The sequence below is a fragment of the Sarcophilus harrisii genome, chromosome 4 (genome assembly GCF_902635505.1).
Source record: "Sarcophilus harrisii chromosome 4, mSarHar1.11, whole genome shotgun sequence".
Taxonomy (NCBI): domain Eukaryota; kingdom Metazoa; phylum Chordata; class Mammalia; order Dasyuromorphia; family Dasyuridae; genus Sarcophilus; species Sarcophilus harrisii.
Window position 1 is genome coordinate 425,009,304 of NC_045429.1, and position 13,987 is coordinate 425,023,290.

Consider the following 13,987-nt stretch of genomic DNA (forward strand, 5'->3'; position numbering starts at 1 on the left):
AACTATCCTGTGTTCCTCTAATTTATTAATAATTTCATTCTTTATGCCTAGGTCATGAACCCATTTTGACCTTATCTTGGTGTACACTCCTCCCTGTCCTGTTTCTTTCCCATCTGAAGCATTGTGTCTCATCTCAGGACCATATTTTAGACTATCCAAGAGAGAGTATGTGCAGAGAAGGCAATCAGGGGAGCGTGGGGGCAGGCAGCCATGCTACGGTTGGGTCAGTTGAAGGAATGGGGGAAGATTTATCTGTTCAGAGTAGACGTCGATTAATAGTTTTCAAAGTTAGCAAGTAGAGGTCATCACATGGAAGAGGCATTCTTCTAACTTGTGCTACTTAAATATGACCATGGCTTAAAACGAGATTAGTAAGGGGGATGTGTGCCAAAGAAAGGATGGCAAACGTGTGTGTACGAAGTGTACTATATTTATAGATTTTTTTTCGACTTGTCCAGAATCACACAGCTAGTGTTGAGTGCTAAGCGTCTGAGGTCAAATCTGAATTCAGTTCCACCTGACTTTAGAGCTGCTTCTCTATCCACTGCGCCACCAAGCTGCCCCAATTAAAATTTTTTTAAGTGGAGAGAATAGTAAATTCTACTTCAATATGTATCATCTGGATGTCAAAGAGCAGCAGCTGGAGGAACATAGGTAGAATAGTAGTTGACATGTCCTATAATTAACAGGAGAAAAAATTCAAATAAGTATCTATCAATAAAGGGTACAACCTCAGCTGTCTCTGCAGAAATGGAGAAAGAACAGGTAACCAAGAGAAAGAACAAGACTGAGTGCGTCAGGAAGCAAAGCAAAGACACGGAGCAGTTTGAGAGTGAAACAGACACCCCAAAATGGGATGGATGACATCCTTGGTTTTTGCCCCCATAAAATTCTAAATTCTAAAACTGTGCCGTGTAGAATCGGAGCAGCGGGGGAAGAAAATTTAACTGATTGCCCTTGCTGCAACAAGTAAAATCTTTTGTCTTCTGTGACTGAGAGTGCCTGGAATTTGACAGTGACAAGAAAGGTGAGCCAGCAGGAACTAGGAGTAATTCTTTTCCTCTCTTCCTCCTTCCCGTCCTTTCCTCCCTTCCTCCCTCATTTTGTATTATGAGTATCTCCTGTTTGGTCTCCCTACTGGAGTCTTCTCCCTCTCGTTTTTGCCCCCTGTGTTTGCCGGGCCTCCCCAAACCGGCCAGATTGCCGATTTTCTTTTGTCCTTTGTTCCCTGTCCCTTCGGATTGTTTTCCTTTGCAGTTCCAGGAAAGGAGGAGAGCTGTTAGTGGAGAGCAGGGCAAAGTGTTGGGACACACACAGCAGTTGTGGAAGACTGCAAATAGAGAAATCTGCCAAGATTTGCCAGCCAGTGGGACGGGGTTGTGGCTCTCACCTGTGTGTGTGCGTGTGGAGGAGGGCAGAAGAGCGGGACGAGGTGGCCGAGTGGTTAAGGCGATGGACTGCTAATCCATTGTGCTCTGCACGCGTGGGTTCGAATCCCATCCTCGTCGTATCCTCTTACTTCTGAGGATCCCGGCTTTTAAAGGTTCTCCCTTGTTAGTCATCTGCACCAACATCTCCAACCGCCACTTCCCTGAAGAAGCCACATCTTGCACCAACTGTAATCTTACTTTGCCTCTGGGCCTAAAGGTTGCCGTGGTTAGCAGAACGCACCCCAGTTTGAATGGAGCTTGCACTTTGATATTGCTTATTGATGTTTTGAGTATTGATGCAAATTTTCAGATTAGCATTCCTCCACCACCTGCCCCGCTCCCAGCCTTCTGAGCGCAAAATCTCCAGCCAAAAGAGGCCACTGGAAAAAAAACCAGGCTCTTCCTCCCCCTTGGTCAGGCGACCTAGGACGATTCTGGACACCTCGGGAATCCAGAGACCCGGGGGTCCTCGGTACCTCTCATTCTCATCTTTGCCACGTACCACACAAATCGTGGGCACAAACATTAACAGACAAGAGGCCGCGCGAGTGCTTTGGTGCTTCGGGAGATCCAGAGTTTGGATAAGGTGCGTTCCCTGCCCTGGCGCACTGCCTCCGCACCTGGATTCCCCTCAGCTCCAGTCAGACCATACTCTTCCCCGTTTCCGTAATTCTCCGTGGAGGTCCCCTTCACTACAAGCCGGGGTCCGAGCAGTTTGTTCCTCCCGAAACTGCCCTCGCCGAGCGGCGTGGAGCCGCGCGCGCCTTGCCTCACCTCGCCTTGGTTCCAAATCTATTCTCCTGTTCGAAACTAGCCCAATTCCCTCTATATTCCGGCTACTCTGGCTTTCCCTTATGACAACTCCCGGAGCCCCGGAATCGACCTTGCGTGAAATGATAGTAGGTTCAAGGGACCTTCGGGGTTCTGTCATTTTGATGACGTCTCTGCCGACCCCGGAGAGGCGAAGGGAGTTCCTCGGTGCTTGAGGGGAAGGGGGGTTGTCCCCTTTGGTGGTGGGGAGAGGTTAATCCAACGCACAGAGGGATGGACTTCTGGACGAAATGGCAAGTGAACGAACGGCTGGGCGCTCGGTGTCAGCTAATCCCAGAGGCGAAAGTGTGATTGTTGGAAAGCCTTTGCTGTCCTGTCCTTGCCTCACCTGCAGGTGCAGGCAGAGTGGGAAGGGTTGGCTGCGGGGAGAGGGCTGCGAAGTGGGAGTTGTCGCGTTTGGGGAGAGTAAGGTCTCACCTGGTTGTTGACTGTGAGAGAATCTAAGGGAGAGGCTGGATGAGCTGGCTCCCGCATGGTATTTGGTAGCTCTCTAGAGGAGGTCTGGATGATATGTATACAAAAGTCATTTGTAGGTAGTCGTGGCCGAGTGGTTAAGGCGATGGACTAGAAATCCATTGGGGTTTCCCCGCGTAGGTTCGAATCCTACCGACTACGGCTTTCAGTTGCCTTTTCCATAGGGTTTCCACTCACTTACAAGAGTGTGCTCTCTTGATGAGCGGACGTTGCTTGGATTAGAAAGAACCTTCAAAAACCTAGCGAAGTAGATCCCTTTTCTCCTATCCTACCTTTACTTTGATTCCGGTTCGAACTTTTCTCTCGAGCAGACCTGACAATTACTCTAATTACAGACACCTACAACCAATAAACTCCCTTTGGAAGACTGGGTCAAACTGTGTGTTTGGGTCAGTATGACTTGTTGGATCTTCCAACATCTTTCCCCAGAACCTTCTTCCTATATACTCATGAGTTTGTTGAATGAGCTGAATTATCCCCGTCGTGCAAAACTAGCACTGGGAAAACAAAGAGGAGCACTGGGGAAGGAGGTCGGCAGTTAGATGGGCCACCTGCTGCAGGAAGCCAAGTGTTCTGCGAAGCTCACAGTCTCAAGACAGTTTGCAGAACTCGTGCCAGACCGCAAGTCTGAAGATTTCGGGTCCAAGACTTCCCTTGACTAATGAGTGTCTTTCTGGACCTTATTTCATTATTACTTCCCTGCGTCCTCAGCGTTTTGGGGATTCAGTACTATTCCACACCGGAGTGGGAAGGAGAAGGTGATTCAGAGCACAGAAAAGGGAAGACTGTGACAGGAACCTTCCTGTCCCTTCGGGATGGAAACCTCCGTTCTTTTTGCTCCAGGACCCAGACGGACTCCGAGGCTCCGTTATTCCTGTGGAGTCTGGCAGGAACTATCTGGATATCCCCAACTTTCCGATGCCTTTCGCCCTCCTTTTCTAATGACCCTTATCCTTACCCTTTACAGCAAGGCGATACTTACTTAGGTGTTTTGCAGGGAATTCCTCTGGCTTGCGGTGTGGAGCGTGCAAAATCAGGAGCCAAAAACACTGAAACCAGAGCGTGAAAAAATAAATCCGCACACTCCTCGGCAGGCAAGCTCTAGGAGTGCGCTGTTCCATCCCTTTCTGCTAATAGGGATCCAGCATCTTTGCAGCGCGTGTTTCTGACTGCTGGAGAACCAGCACTGAGATGAGTATAGAGGCAATCCCATAATATGTGGGCATGCTGTTCTGATGTGTGCTAGTTGTTTCTGTGCGTAAGGACAAGGACAATCTTGTGGCACCCACTGAAACTTTGCGTGAGCAGAATTGTGCGTTATTCCCCGCAAGGTGTGTGCACCCGAGTCGTAGGAGGCCTACTTTAGGATAACGTAGTTCAGAAAATAGGTAAAACGGTACACAGGCCTTGGCTTGGGATGCGGGCTGTGGCTGTAGACTTGCTAGTGACTATAGATAGGGTAGTAAAGAGAAGAGAATCAAGAGTATTCTCCTTTGCTGCCAGAATCAGAGTTTTTTTTTTTTTTTTTTCGTTTTTTTCCCCCCAAGGCTTCTTCCTTCCGTTTCCCCATTGGCTGGACAAAAGGAGTGTGACCCCGACGTGATTTGAACACGCAACCTTCTGATCTGGAGTCAGACGCGCTACCGTTGCGCCACGAGGTCCTGAGGGACAGTTTGCTCTTTTCACCTTAAGGATTTCGATGGCAAAATGCGTTTTCTCCGCAGCCCACTCCCAGCTTTCCCATTTCAATTTATTCACTCATTTTTATTTGTTCCATTCCTGAGCATTTAATAAGAGCTTATTCTGCGCCAGACTTGGAGTTGAATGCCGAGGATGTCCCAACCGAAGTGCCTCGGCCCTTCTCCTCTAGCGGTTTATAATCTGACGGGAGGAAAGCGTATAATCACTAGGCCATCTCGTTATCTATGGGGCTCTTTATTCATTTCATTCACTTCAATAAGCCTTTATGAAACGTTTCTGCCAGGCCCTGGCCAAAGAGACGAGGAGTCAAGCTAAGTGGTGACGTCAGGAGTGGGAACACTACACACCTTTCCTTGCTAGGTCTCCTTTGTACCCAAAGACAGTTACATCATCTTCTCCTAGGCCTTCCTACCACCTGAACTACACCTGCCCCTAGGATGAAATGAAAGTTCCTCAGTCTGCCATCTGGAGCTTACTTCTCCAGCGTCATTTCCCCTTCATGATACTCTGCCCACCATCCAAACTCACCAGTCTTAAAGTTTTCCCACCCTCCAGACATCCCTTTCTCATTTCGCCTTTTCCCAAACCTTCCTCTAGCTCCGATGCTACGCTCAAGTAACATCTCTTTATCCCGGAGAAAGAACGCCGGTAACTTGCCGGAGGGACCATTCCTTACTCATTCTCTGTTTCCCTCATCTCCGAGCTAGGCGCCTTTACTACACAAAAGGAAGTCAAGTAAAATTGGAGGGATTGATGGTATTTTGTCAATTTGTATTAACGATATAAAAGCATTTGTAATGACTTAAACATTTCTTTTCTGTACCTTTGGAATCGAACTCGTTCAAGTTCTACTCCTTGTGATGAAGATGAGTCCAAAGAAAACGTTGGGTCTGGGAGCGGGGAAGGGAGGAGAAATTTGGAAGGTGAAGGCACATTAGAAAAGTTTTCCCAAATGAAGTACTTAATAAAGAAAATGACCCGAGAGAATTAACAAAACGCTCTTTTTTCCCTGGATAGGAACAAACTTTCTCCCAATCTCATCACAAAACTTTTGAGACCAGAGTTTAGCTTGCGTGTGGGTGTGGGAGTGTGTTGGAGTCCAACTCCCGTGAAATCCGAAAGTGTGAGTACCAGAGGCCAAGCAGATGTGCTTTGCGGTCTTCATTTTATTAATCTGAGTGCCAACTTAAAATGTCTTTTAGACTAGTGTAACAACGTTACTAGTTATCTAAAGTTGACATCATTATCCCTTAGGGTTAATGTATATTTCATAATTTTACTTTTTCAGTATCTACATCAAGATACTTATCAACACTGAGTTGTAGATAGCCTAGTTGTGATGTTCATCAACATCAACAGAATTGTGAATAGCTGCAATGTTTTATCGATAGCAAGGTACTTATCGAAACAAATTATCATACCAATTAATTTATCTCAAATATGTCCTCAATTATAACGCCTAGTTTCTATTGCATTCATTCTCCATCAAGATTATCCTGATTTTTTACCTATCTTTATAATTATTAGGGTAAGCCAATTTGGGCATGGACTTACTGGCCCTCTGAATCTTTTAGAAAGGCTGGCCTTCTACAGGCGTGGGCGTGTATATCTGTCCCTGTGTACGGCCCGCGGATACTTTTAACAGTCTGGTGAAGCACAACTAAGGAGAACAATTTGACCAAAAGTATCAATATTGTGAGCATAGGTGATGCTATGGTACCTTTTCTTCTCTCCTTCTATACTTTTCTTTTGACTTTATATTGCCTAGGTTTTCCCCAGTATTTGTCTTCCCCTTCCAATTCCTTATAACAAAGGAATTGTGGGGGGTTTTTTAAGAAAGAAAGAAAGAACGGAAGGAAGGGAGAGGGAGGGGAAGAAGGAAAGAAATCGAAACAAAGAATAAATAAAAAGGAAGACAGGAAGTAAAAAAGTGGGAAAATTCTGACCATCATCGTGATGATCAAATAAAAAAAAAAATCTTAATTTATATTCAACGTTCCATATCTGTAAAAAAACTATGAGAAAGTATACTCTTTTGCTACGTCACGACTTCTTTAGGAATCATCTGATCTTCTGGACTTTCATCCGTGGTGCTGAAACAGATTGAGTGGGGCATGTGAAGAAAGAGCACAATGACTTTTATTTGGAAAATCTTCAGTTTCTCCAGAGGGTACCAGAGTTTTATTGGGACTGGGGGAGGTGATGAGAATAGTAGTATAAACCACCATTTGAGTGACTTGATTTGAGAACCTTAGTTTCAAAGACTAGGATGTACTCAGTGTAGATTGCGAGTTGTGTTCAATCTTAATTCAAACCTAGTCAGAAATCAAAACGGGAAAGATTCCGGGAGACTAGGAAATAGGAATAATGAAAGTTACTTGAGGTCAATTGTCAACAACTTGAACTTGACAAAGCAGAGTGGCGCAGCGGAAGCGTGCTGGGCCCATAACCCAGAGGTCGATGGATCGAAACCATCCTCTGCTAGCCTTTTTTTTTTTTTTTTCCACATGCACATTTGAAAAAATATCTAGCTGTCGCAGTGAATAAAATGCTGAGCTTGAGAGTCAAGAAAACTCTTCAAATTTTCACTTTTTCTTGGAGAGATCAATACTTTTCATAGCTTCTCCTAGAACCTTGCGGCTTCTAGTCATTTAGTAGAGTATGATCTGTTCCATTAATTACAATCCACTATTTCATTTCACTAAAGGAAACTCCTTTTCCGACACCCTACATGTCTCAAAGTGCCCCACTCCTTTAGTTCTTTTTCCCTTAACTCCTTCCTTGACTATTAACCCCTATCATCCCAGATCAGATTTCCAAATAGGTGCTGAAAAAAAATGCTGTAAAAATGTAGGGAAACGAATTTTTTCATCTTCTCCAGCTGTGCATTTCATGTCCAGCTCACCTTGTAGAATGAGGTCAGCAACCGCAGTGCCCCGCACCACTGACAGTTGCCCTAACGGCTCTGCGTCCCCGGGCGTTTTAAAACCCGCCCTTGTGGGCAAACCTGGGGGCATCACCCAGATACTGTACATTCTGCTCACCTTGCCCCAGCAGCTGCAAGTTGATCGAAATCCAGCAGCGCTTGGCTCCAAAGCTACAGTTTAGGAGGCGGGGCGTTTGGACCCACTGCCAGCACTCGCTTTGTCCAAACACCACAAAACGGCCACCGTGGGATAGTTCTGACATCAGTCAGCCCAGGCCAGCCCCTGGGCTGTAGTAAATGCCCTTCTCCACGCTCCTGAGAGCCTAGTCGTTTTCTCCAGTGTAGGCTTAGCGCTCAGTTGGCCCCGCTCAGCTGATGCCTGGGAAGGTCCCAGTGAACTTAGCAACGCCAAGCTTGGTAGAACGAGGTAGGGGCAGAAGTAGCAAACATCTGTCCTTGATGAACCCACCCTTCAACGTTTTGATTGCAGAAATTTATTAGCTGCATAATCTTGGGCAAATTATTTGTTTGCCCCAATTTCCTGATCTGGAAATACAAAAAATAATAATGGTACCCACCTCCCAGGGTTGTTCTGAGATCAAAATATGATTGTAAGGCATGCTTAACACAGTAACTAGCATATGCTGAGCATTATATTATTTCTTTAACAGAATATTATACCATACCTAATTACACTAAGATGACATCAAAGGTAATAAGATTAATGATTTTTGTAGGGGATAACTTGGAAATGTAATATAATCTGAAGTTTTGTTTCATGGTGTAGTTTTGTTATAATTGTATTTCTAAATTCTCTTGTGAAATTTGAGGAAACCATTGTAATAGCAATTTAATTTGGTTGCTGTTAACATATGAATCTGTTTTTTTAAACTGTTATGATAAAATTAGATATTTGAAAACAAACATTTAATGGGGAATATTTTGTAATAAAGCAGATAACAATATAGTTCATTTTACAGATAAGAATACGAGGCAAACAGGGTTAAATTACTTGACCAGAATCACACAGTTAGTAACTGCTTGAGGCTGGATTTAAACCGTGGATTTGAACTCAGGAAGATTAATCTTCCTAATTCCTAATTTAGTGGTCTTTTCATTTTACCATCTAGATGCCCCTTGGTTCAAACTACTGTTTACTTGAAAAACATTAATGGGAAGGGTTAACATTTTCCCATGATTATTAAAGATTCATGTGAAAGGAATTCTCATATTGTGTCTTTAAGTTTTCTATAACCTGGCTTCTCATGTTAACATTCACTTAATGCTTTCTTCAAAATTAACTTTGAATTCATGAATATAATGTTCTTTACTCAGTTCTCATCTATAGCATTTGACATTGTAGATTAACCCAGAGAAGAATGAGTATATGAGAAGAAAAGTTAGTCAACAATGTCAGATCAAGTCCTGTAGAGGGTCAGGAGAAAAGAATTCCTTCCCGGTCTTGAATCTTACTGTAACTTGGCTCACCAAAACTCCCTTTTCTTATTGAAATAGCAGAGATTGCTTGTCAATATAATAAATCTATAATCTACTGACTGAAGCAAAATGCTTTTTGCTTTTTTTTTTTTTTTTTTAATCCTTTTTGGATTAAAAGCAAACCTTTGAATTAGGACAGGAAAAACAGCCCACAAGGGAGACTAAAGGCTTTTAGGAGAAAGATACTTTAGACAATGATTTGATAAACTTTATCCTGATATGTATCTCAACTATTTGCATCTCTAAGTAACCAAGATTTGGGGCTTAATCATTTACATCTCAGTAGATCTTGTTTGTTAGAGAAAACTATAGGAACTTCAAAGGGTGTACTTTGTATCAAATTTATGAGCATTTGAGGTATATATATTAGTCTCTGGTCATTAAACTTTGAAGAGTTCATAATTCATACTTCTCTGTCTGGCCCCAGTAAATTCACACCCTTAATTCACTACAGGATCTGAACTCTAACAAAGTCCTTTGTTGGGACTTCGAATATACTAGGCCTACTCATTAGGTGTATGAGCCCCAAAGCGCTTTTGTTAATCTTCTAATTTTTTCTTTTCATATACTTTCTCAGGTGAGGTCATCAATTCCCATGGTTTCAATTCCTTTTCTATTGTAGATCATTCCCAGATCTACTTATTTAGCTGTGGTGTTCTCTTCTTTAAAATATAATGGTTCTCTGGGAGCAGGTTTCTTGGGCAGGTTTTCAGGAGGTAGCCTTAGTTTCAGTTCAGAGTAATAATCACTCCAAATACAGCCCAGCTGATAAAATCCAAATGTTTATTTTCTCCTTCCAAGTCTTGTCTCCTTGCCTGGGGCTGGATAGCTTTCTGGAGAGCCTTTCAGACCAGCCTTGATCTCAGTGGGAGAAGTGCAGGAGGCCAGCCACCACTGTGGTGTTAAATGAAGTGAATGAATCTGGTTCCACCTTTGAGAGTGGACTTCTTCTGAATGGACTGTGACTGATTCACTAAAGCTCTTTTTATGCTTGGTGTAAAAGGCTGACTCCTCCTCTGAGAGAGTGGGATTGTGGGTTTCTGACTTGTGAATCTCATACTGAATATTGACTTGTGAATCTCCCAGAAGTGTGAACTCCAATGAGTACTTAAATACATTAGTGAGCTAGAGAATTTGCTAAGTATCATGCTAAATTAGGCATTAGACTTATTGCTTTATAAGGATTCTAACATCTAGTTCTATTTTCTGCTAAGCTAATGTGTTTCAACTTTATCTCAAGACATTTTGAACTTGGGCAATTTGAATATTATGAGGTTTGAATGCCCTCAATTCCTGGTGGTCATGAGGTTAGTGGCAATAAGAAAGTTGTTTTAAAAAACCCTTTAATCCGCCACAGGTTTAAAAGTGAATGTGGAGAATTTAGACTAGCCAATCTAATTGAACTCATGTTCAAAAATCAGTCCAGAGTGACTGGGGAACAGCATATATATATAGCAAAGCAAGCCGGTGATACAGAAGCAAGAAGAATGTAGTTAGGTCATGAGGCAGTTGTTATACAAAAAATTATATTTCTCACAAACTAAAGTAATGAACGAGATGAGGTGAGATCTTTCAAGACAGTTGTGAAAATTGAGTAAGGCTTCATCTATTTCAAAGTTTGAGTAGGCCTGAAGGACTTTAAGCATTAAGTCAAGGGCATACTTACTTCCCCTCCCTGTTATCCTCCTAAGGGCATACTTAAGTCCCCTTGTTAACCTCCTATGACATCAGTGTCTTTCCATTTAGGTCAAATATGAGCAATTATGTACTTATTGGTCAAGTTCAATTTCTTGGGTAATTCCCACGTTTAGAATGTAAGATCCTCAGCCAATAAGGATGAGGGTCAGTGGTGGGAGGATGCTTTATCTTTAGAAATAAAGACTTGGGGGGGGGGGATTTTTTTGTTTTTATATCAATTAAATTTTCTCCTGCATCCCTCCAGAAAGTCATCCCCATAAAAAGAATGTTCTTAAATGAAATAAAAGAAGGAAAAGATAATCGGGAAAAGTGATTAATTGAAAAAAAAAAATCTAAAAATATATATATTGTTCCACACTTGAGGACTTCTTCCATCTATAAGAGTTGGGAAAGTGCCTTCTCATATCTCTTCTTTTGTAATGCCAGAGAAACTGAGGCAAGATAGAGATTAGAGAGTTTTTAATATTTTATTTGAAAGGAAATATTTTATTTGCAGGCAGAACAGAATGCATTCTGTCTCCAGGGCTGAATGAGACTATCATCTCCAAGAATCCAGCAGCTAATGTGTGTTTCCCATGAAGTATATAGACACACATGTGGCTCCAAGCGCCTGGGGTAGACTGAGGCAGGGGAGGAATCAGAGCACTGAAAGCACAACGAACTATCATTCCGTTTCTGACAGGAGGGGGGAGGCACCAGACATTCTGATAAGTAGGGAAGGTGGGGTTCATGATGTCTAAGATGGAAGGTTTTTCTCCTTATATGGATCAAACATTTACAATTTATAATCTTAGGGTAGCCAGTCCTAAATTATATCAGTTGTAATGATTATGAGGGAAGGGTGGTGACTGAGGCAGAACAATAAGGAACTAAGGCAGAACAATTTAAGGGAAACTGAGGCAGGACAATTAAAGGGATCTGTGATACAACACTTTGGAGACACATTTGTTCTTTACAGTTTTGTTATACTCTTTTTAAAAATTTGTCTTGTGATTGTTCTTTCTTCATTGTTGCAATCATTGTGTATATTTTCTTGCTTCCACTTTCTTCTCTCAGTATCAGTTCATATAGAAATCTTCCCATGTTTCTCAGTAGTCATCATATATTCACAGAGACAGTAATATACCACAACATTCAAGTACAAAATTTGTAGAACTATTCCCAAGTCCAAAGCATCTACTTTATTTACAATTGTTTGTTATGACAAAAATTTCTGGGCATAAATACTTCAGTATACATAAGAAATTATTTTCTTTTTATCAATTATTCACTTGGGGTATATGACTAGTAGTAGAATCTCTGGCTCAAAATATATTATGTCCCTTAATTTGCAAATTCCAAATTGTTTTCTAAAATTATTCTAAGCTGAATGATACATGGGTATGCCTATCTTCACTAGGCTCCTTCAACACTTTCCATCTTTATTTTGTGTTGTTAATTTGCTTGGTATGAGGTGAAACCTCAAGGTAAATTTGATTTGCATTTCTGTTATTATGATCTGAAACACTTATTGTTAATAGTTTATAATTCCTTTGATAGAAAATGCATTTTTTTTAGATAAAATTTGATTCACTGTTTGGGTTCACTGTTTTGACAATATTTTCTATTAAACCAAGTTTAGTATACAATGAAAGGAGGAAGAGGCTTTCTGTACTATCTAATCTTTGGTTAACCATTCCCTCAAACCACTTTCAAGTCTCTTTGAGACCAGTAAAGTTTTTATTTGTTTGTTTGTTGTGCTTAGCTATTAAAACTAATTTTTTCCAAACATAAGCAAGAATAAGAATCTAGGTCCCTCACTGAAGAGGCTTCACACATTAAGGGGGAACCTTTACTTTCAAAGCATATTGTCTTCCCAATTTCAGAAGAAAGAAATTTCAAGAGAAAAGTTAGAAAAGCAATGATCATTCAAATAATTAATGTATTTTCCTTAGGATAAAAAGTATCAGAGAACCATAGTAAAAGTCACATGGTTAAGCATTTAATAAATTGTTAGATCCCAAAGAAGAAATCAGAGGAAAGAGCTCTGCCTCAGAAACCAGCAGACAGAGGATTGGAGATCTTTACTCCCCCACTGACCTAATAGGCGGGTCTTGATCAAGAACCTTTCCCTCCTTAGATTTCTTTCTTCCTTTGTAAAATTCTAGGACTGGAATATGTGACTCCTAAGATTTTACTTATTTCTAATGAACCACTGAATATGACAAATCTTAGATAAACAATTTAGAAATTACTTACTTTACATTGACACCCCCTTGTGACAAAATCTGAAAACAGCAGTTTGGTGAAGATCCACTATGAATATTAAATGTAATGAAATCAATTAAACATCAACTCTTAAAGCTCTTAAATTAACTTTTATTCCTATAACTTCCAGGTTACAAACTCTGTCTTCTCCAATTGTCAATGTCCATTTACCCCTTGATTTGTGTTTATGTTATCTTCATGTACTCATAATCAGTGTGTAGGGAGAAGTGAATATTGTCTCAGAGGCAGAAAATATAGGTTTCAAACACTGTCTCCATCATCCATATACTAAGACAAGTCATGTAAATTCTCAATGGTGTGGGAAATACTTTAAATCGCAGGGGTTCTTAACTTTTATTTTAATATCTTGGACCCCAATGTCAATCCAGAGAACTCTTGGACCCTTCTTAGGATAAAGCTTTAAAATGAACAAAATAAAATATATAGGATTACAATGGAAGCCAATTATGATGAAATATTTATCAACAGTTTTTTTAATCCAAGTTCACAGATTCTGTTTCTATTTTAACTAAGCACAAAGAACTTCTGCTTCATCTTTTCCCACTTGTCATTATTTAGAGCAACTTTTCAGCACCAAATTATATTCTGCACATATTGCATTATATTAGATTACATTCACATTACACAAGTCTCCAAATGTTGGAATATTTTCTTTTTGATTATGTTTCTCATAATAGGGATCATTAGGCAATATCATATATCATAATATAATTCTTATTAATATAAATATAACTCACAGCGTGTGGACAATTTCTACCACAGATTCCATCAGTTTTCCATTTCAATTGTAATATGAGCATACTTATTTATACACCACTTCACTAGTAAGGTGTTTTGTCGGTATTGTTTATTTTTATTCCTGTGCCTTAAGAAAATTAGGATTTAGATTTAGTCATAATTTATTTTAGTTGCTCCAACTTGTTTATCATTTATTTAAATTACTAGTAAATGTTTTCTCCAGGGGCTCGATTCCATGGCATATGCAAAAAAGTAAGGACACAGCAAGCCTGTAGGTCTAGCCAAAACAGAGAGACAGGAAACCAACTCTCCTGAGAAGTCGGAGGGTGTGGCATCCTGTCCTGTACTTGAAAGAGTACCTGGACCAGCTAGAAAGCTTCTGTGCACTCACCTGCACCTACTTGAGCATCTGCGCATTTCCCTC

The 13,987-nt window shown here is 41.1% G+C and overlaps 4 non-coding genes across 4 annotated transcripts; 3 read left to right on the forward strand and 1 right to left on the reverse strand.

Annotated features, from left to right (window-relative positions):
- Positions 1-1,426: 1,426 nt before the first annotated feature.
- On the forward strand, positions 1,427-1,508 carry TRNAS-GCU. The gene has a single exon. It is a non-coding gene; the product is annotated as a tRNA-Ser (tRNA).
- Positions 1,509-2,794: 1,286 nt separating this feature from the next.
- TRNAS-AGA lies at positions 2,795-2,876 on the forward strand. Its single transcript has one exon. It is a non-coding gene; the product is annotated as a tRNA-Ser (tRNA).
- Positions 2,877-4,324: 1,448 nt separating this feature from the next.
- On the reverse strand, positions 4,325-4,396 carry TRNAW-CCA. Its single transcript has one exon. It is a non-coding gene; the product is annotated as a tRNA-Trp (tRNA).
- Positions 4,397-6,848: 2,452 nt separating this feature from the next.
- TRNAM-CAU lies at positions 6,849-6,920 on the forward strand. The gene has a single exon. It is a non-coding gene; the product is annotated as a tRNA-Met (tRNA).
- The last annotated feature ends 7,067 nt before the right edge of the window (positions 6,921-13,987 follow it).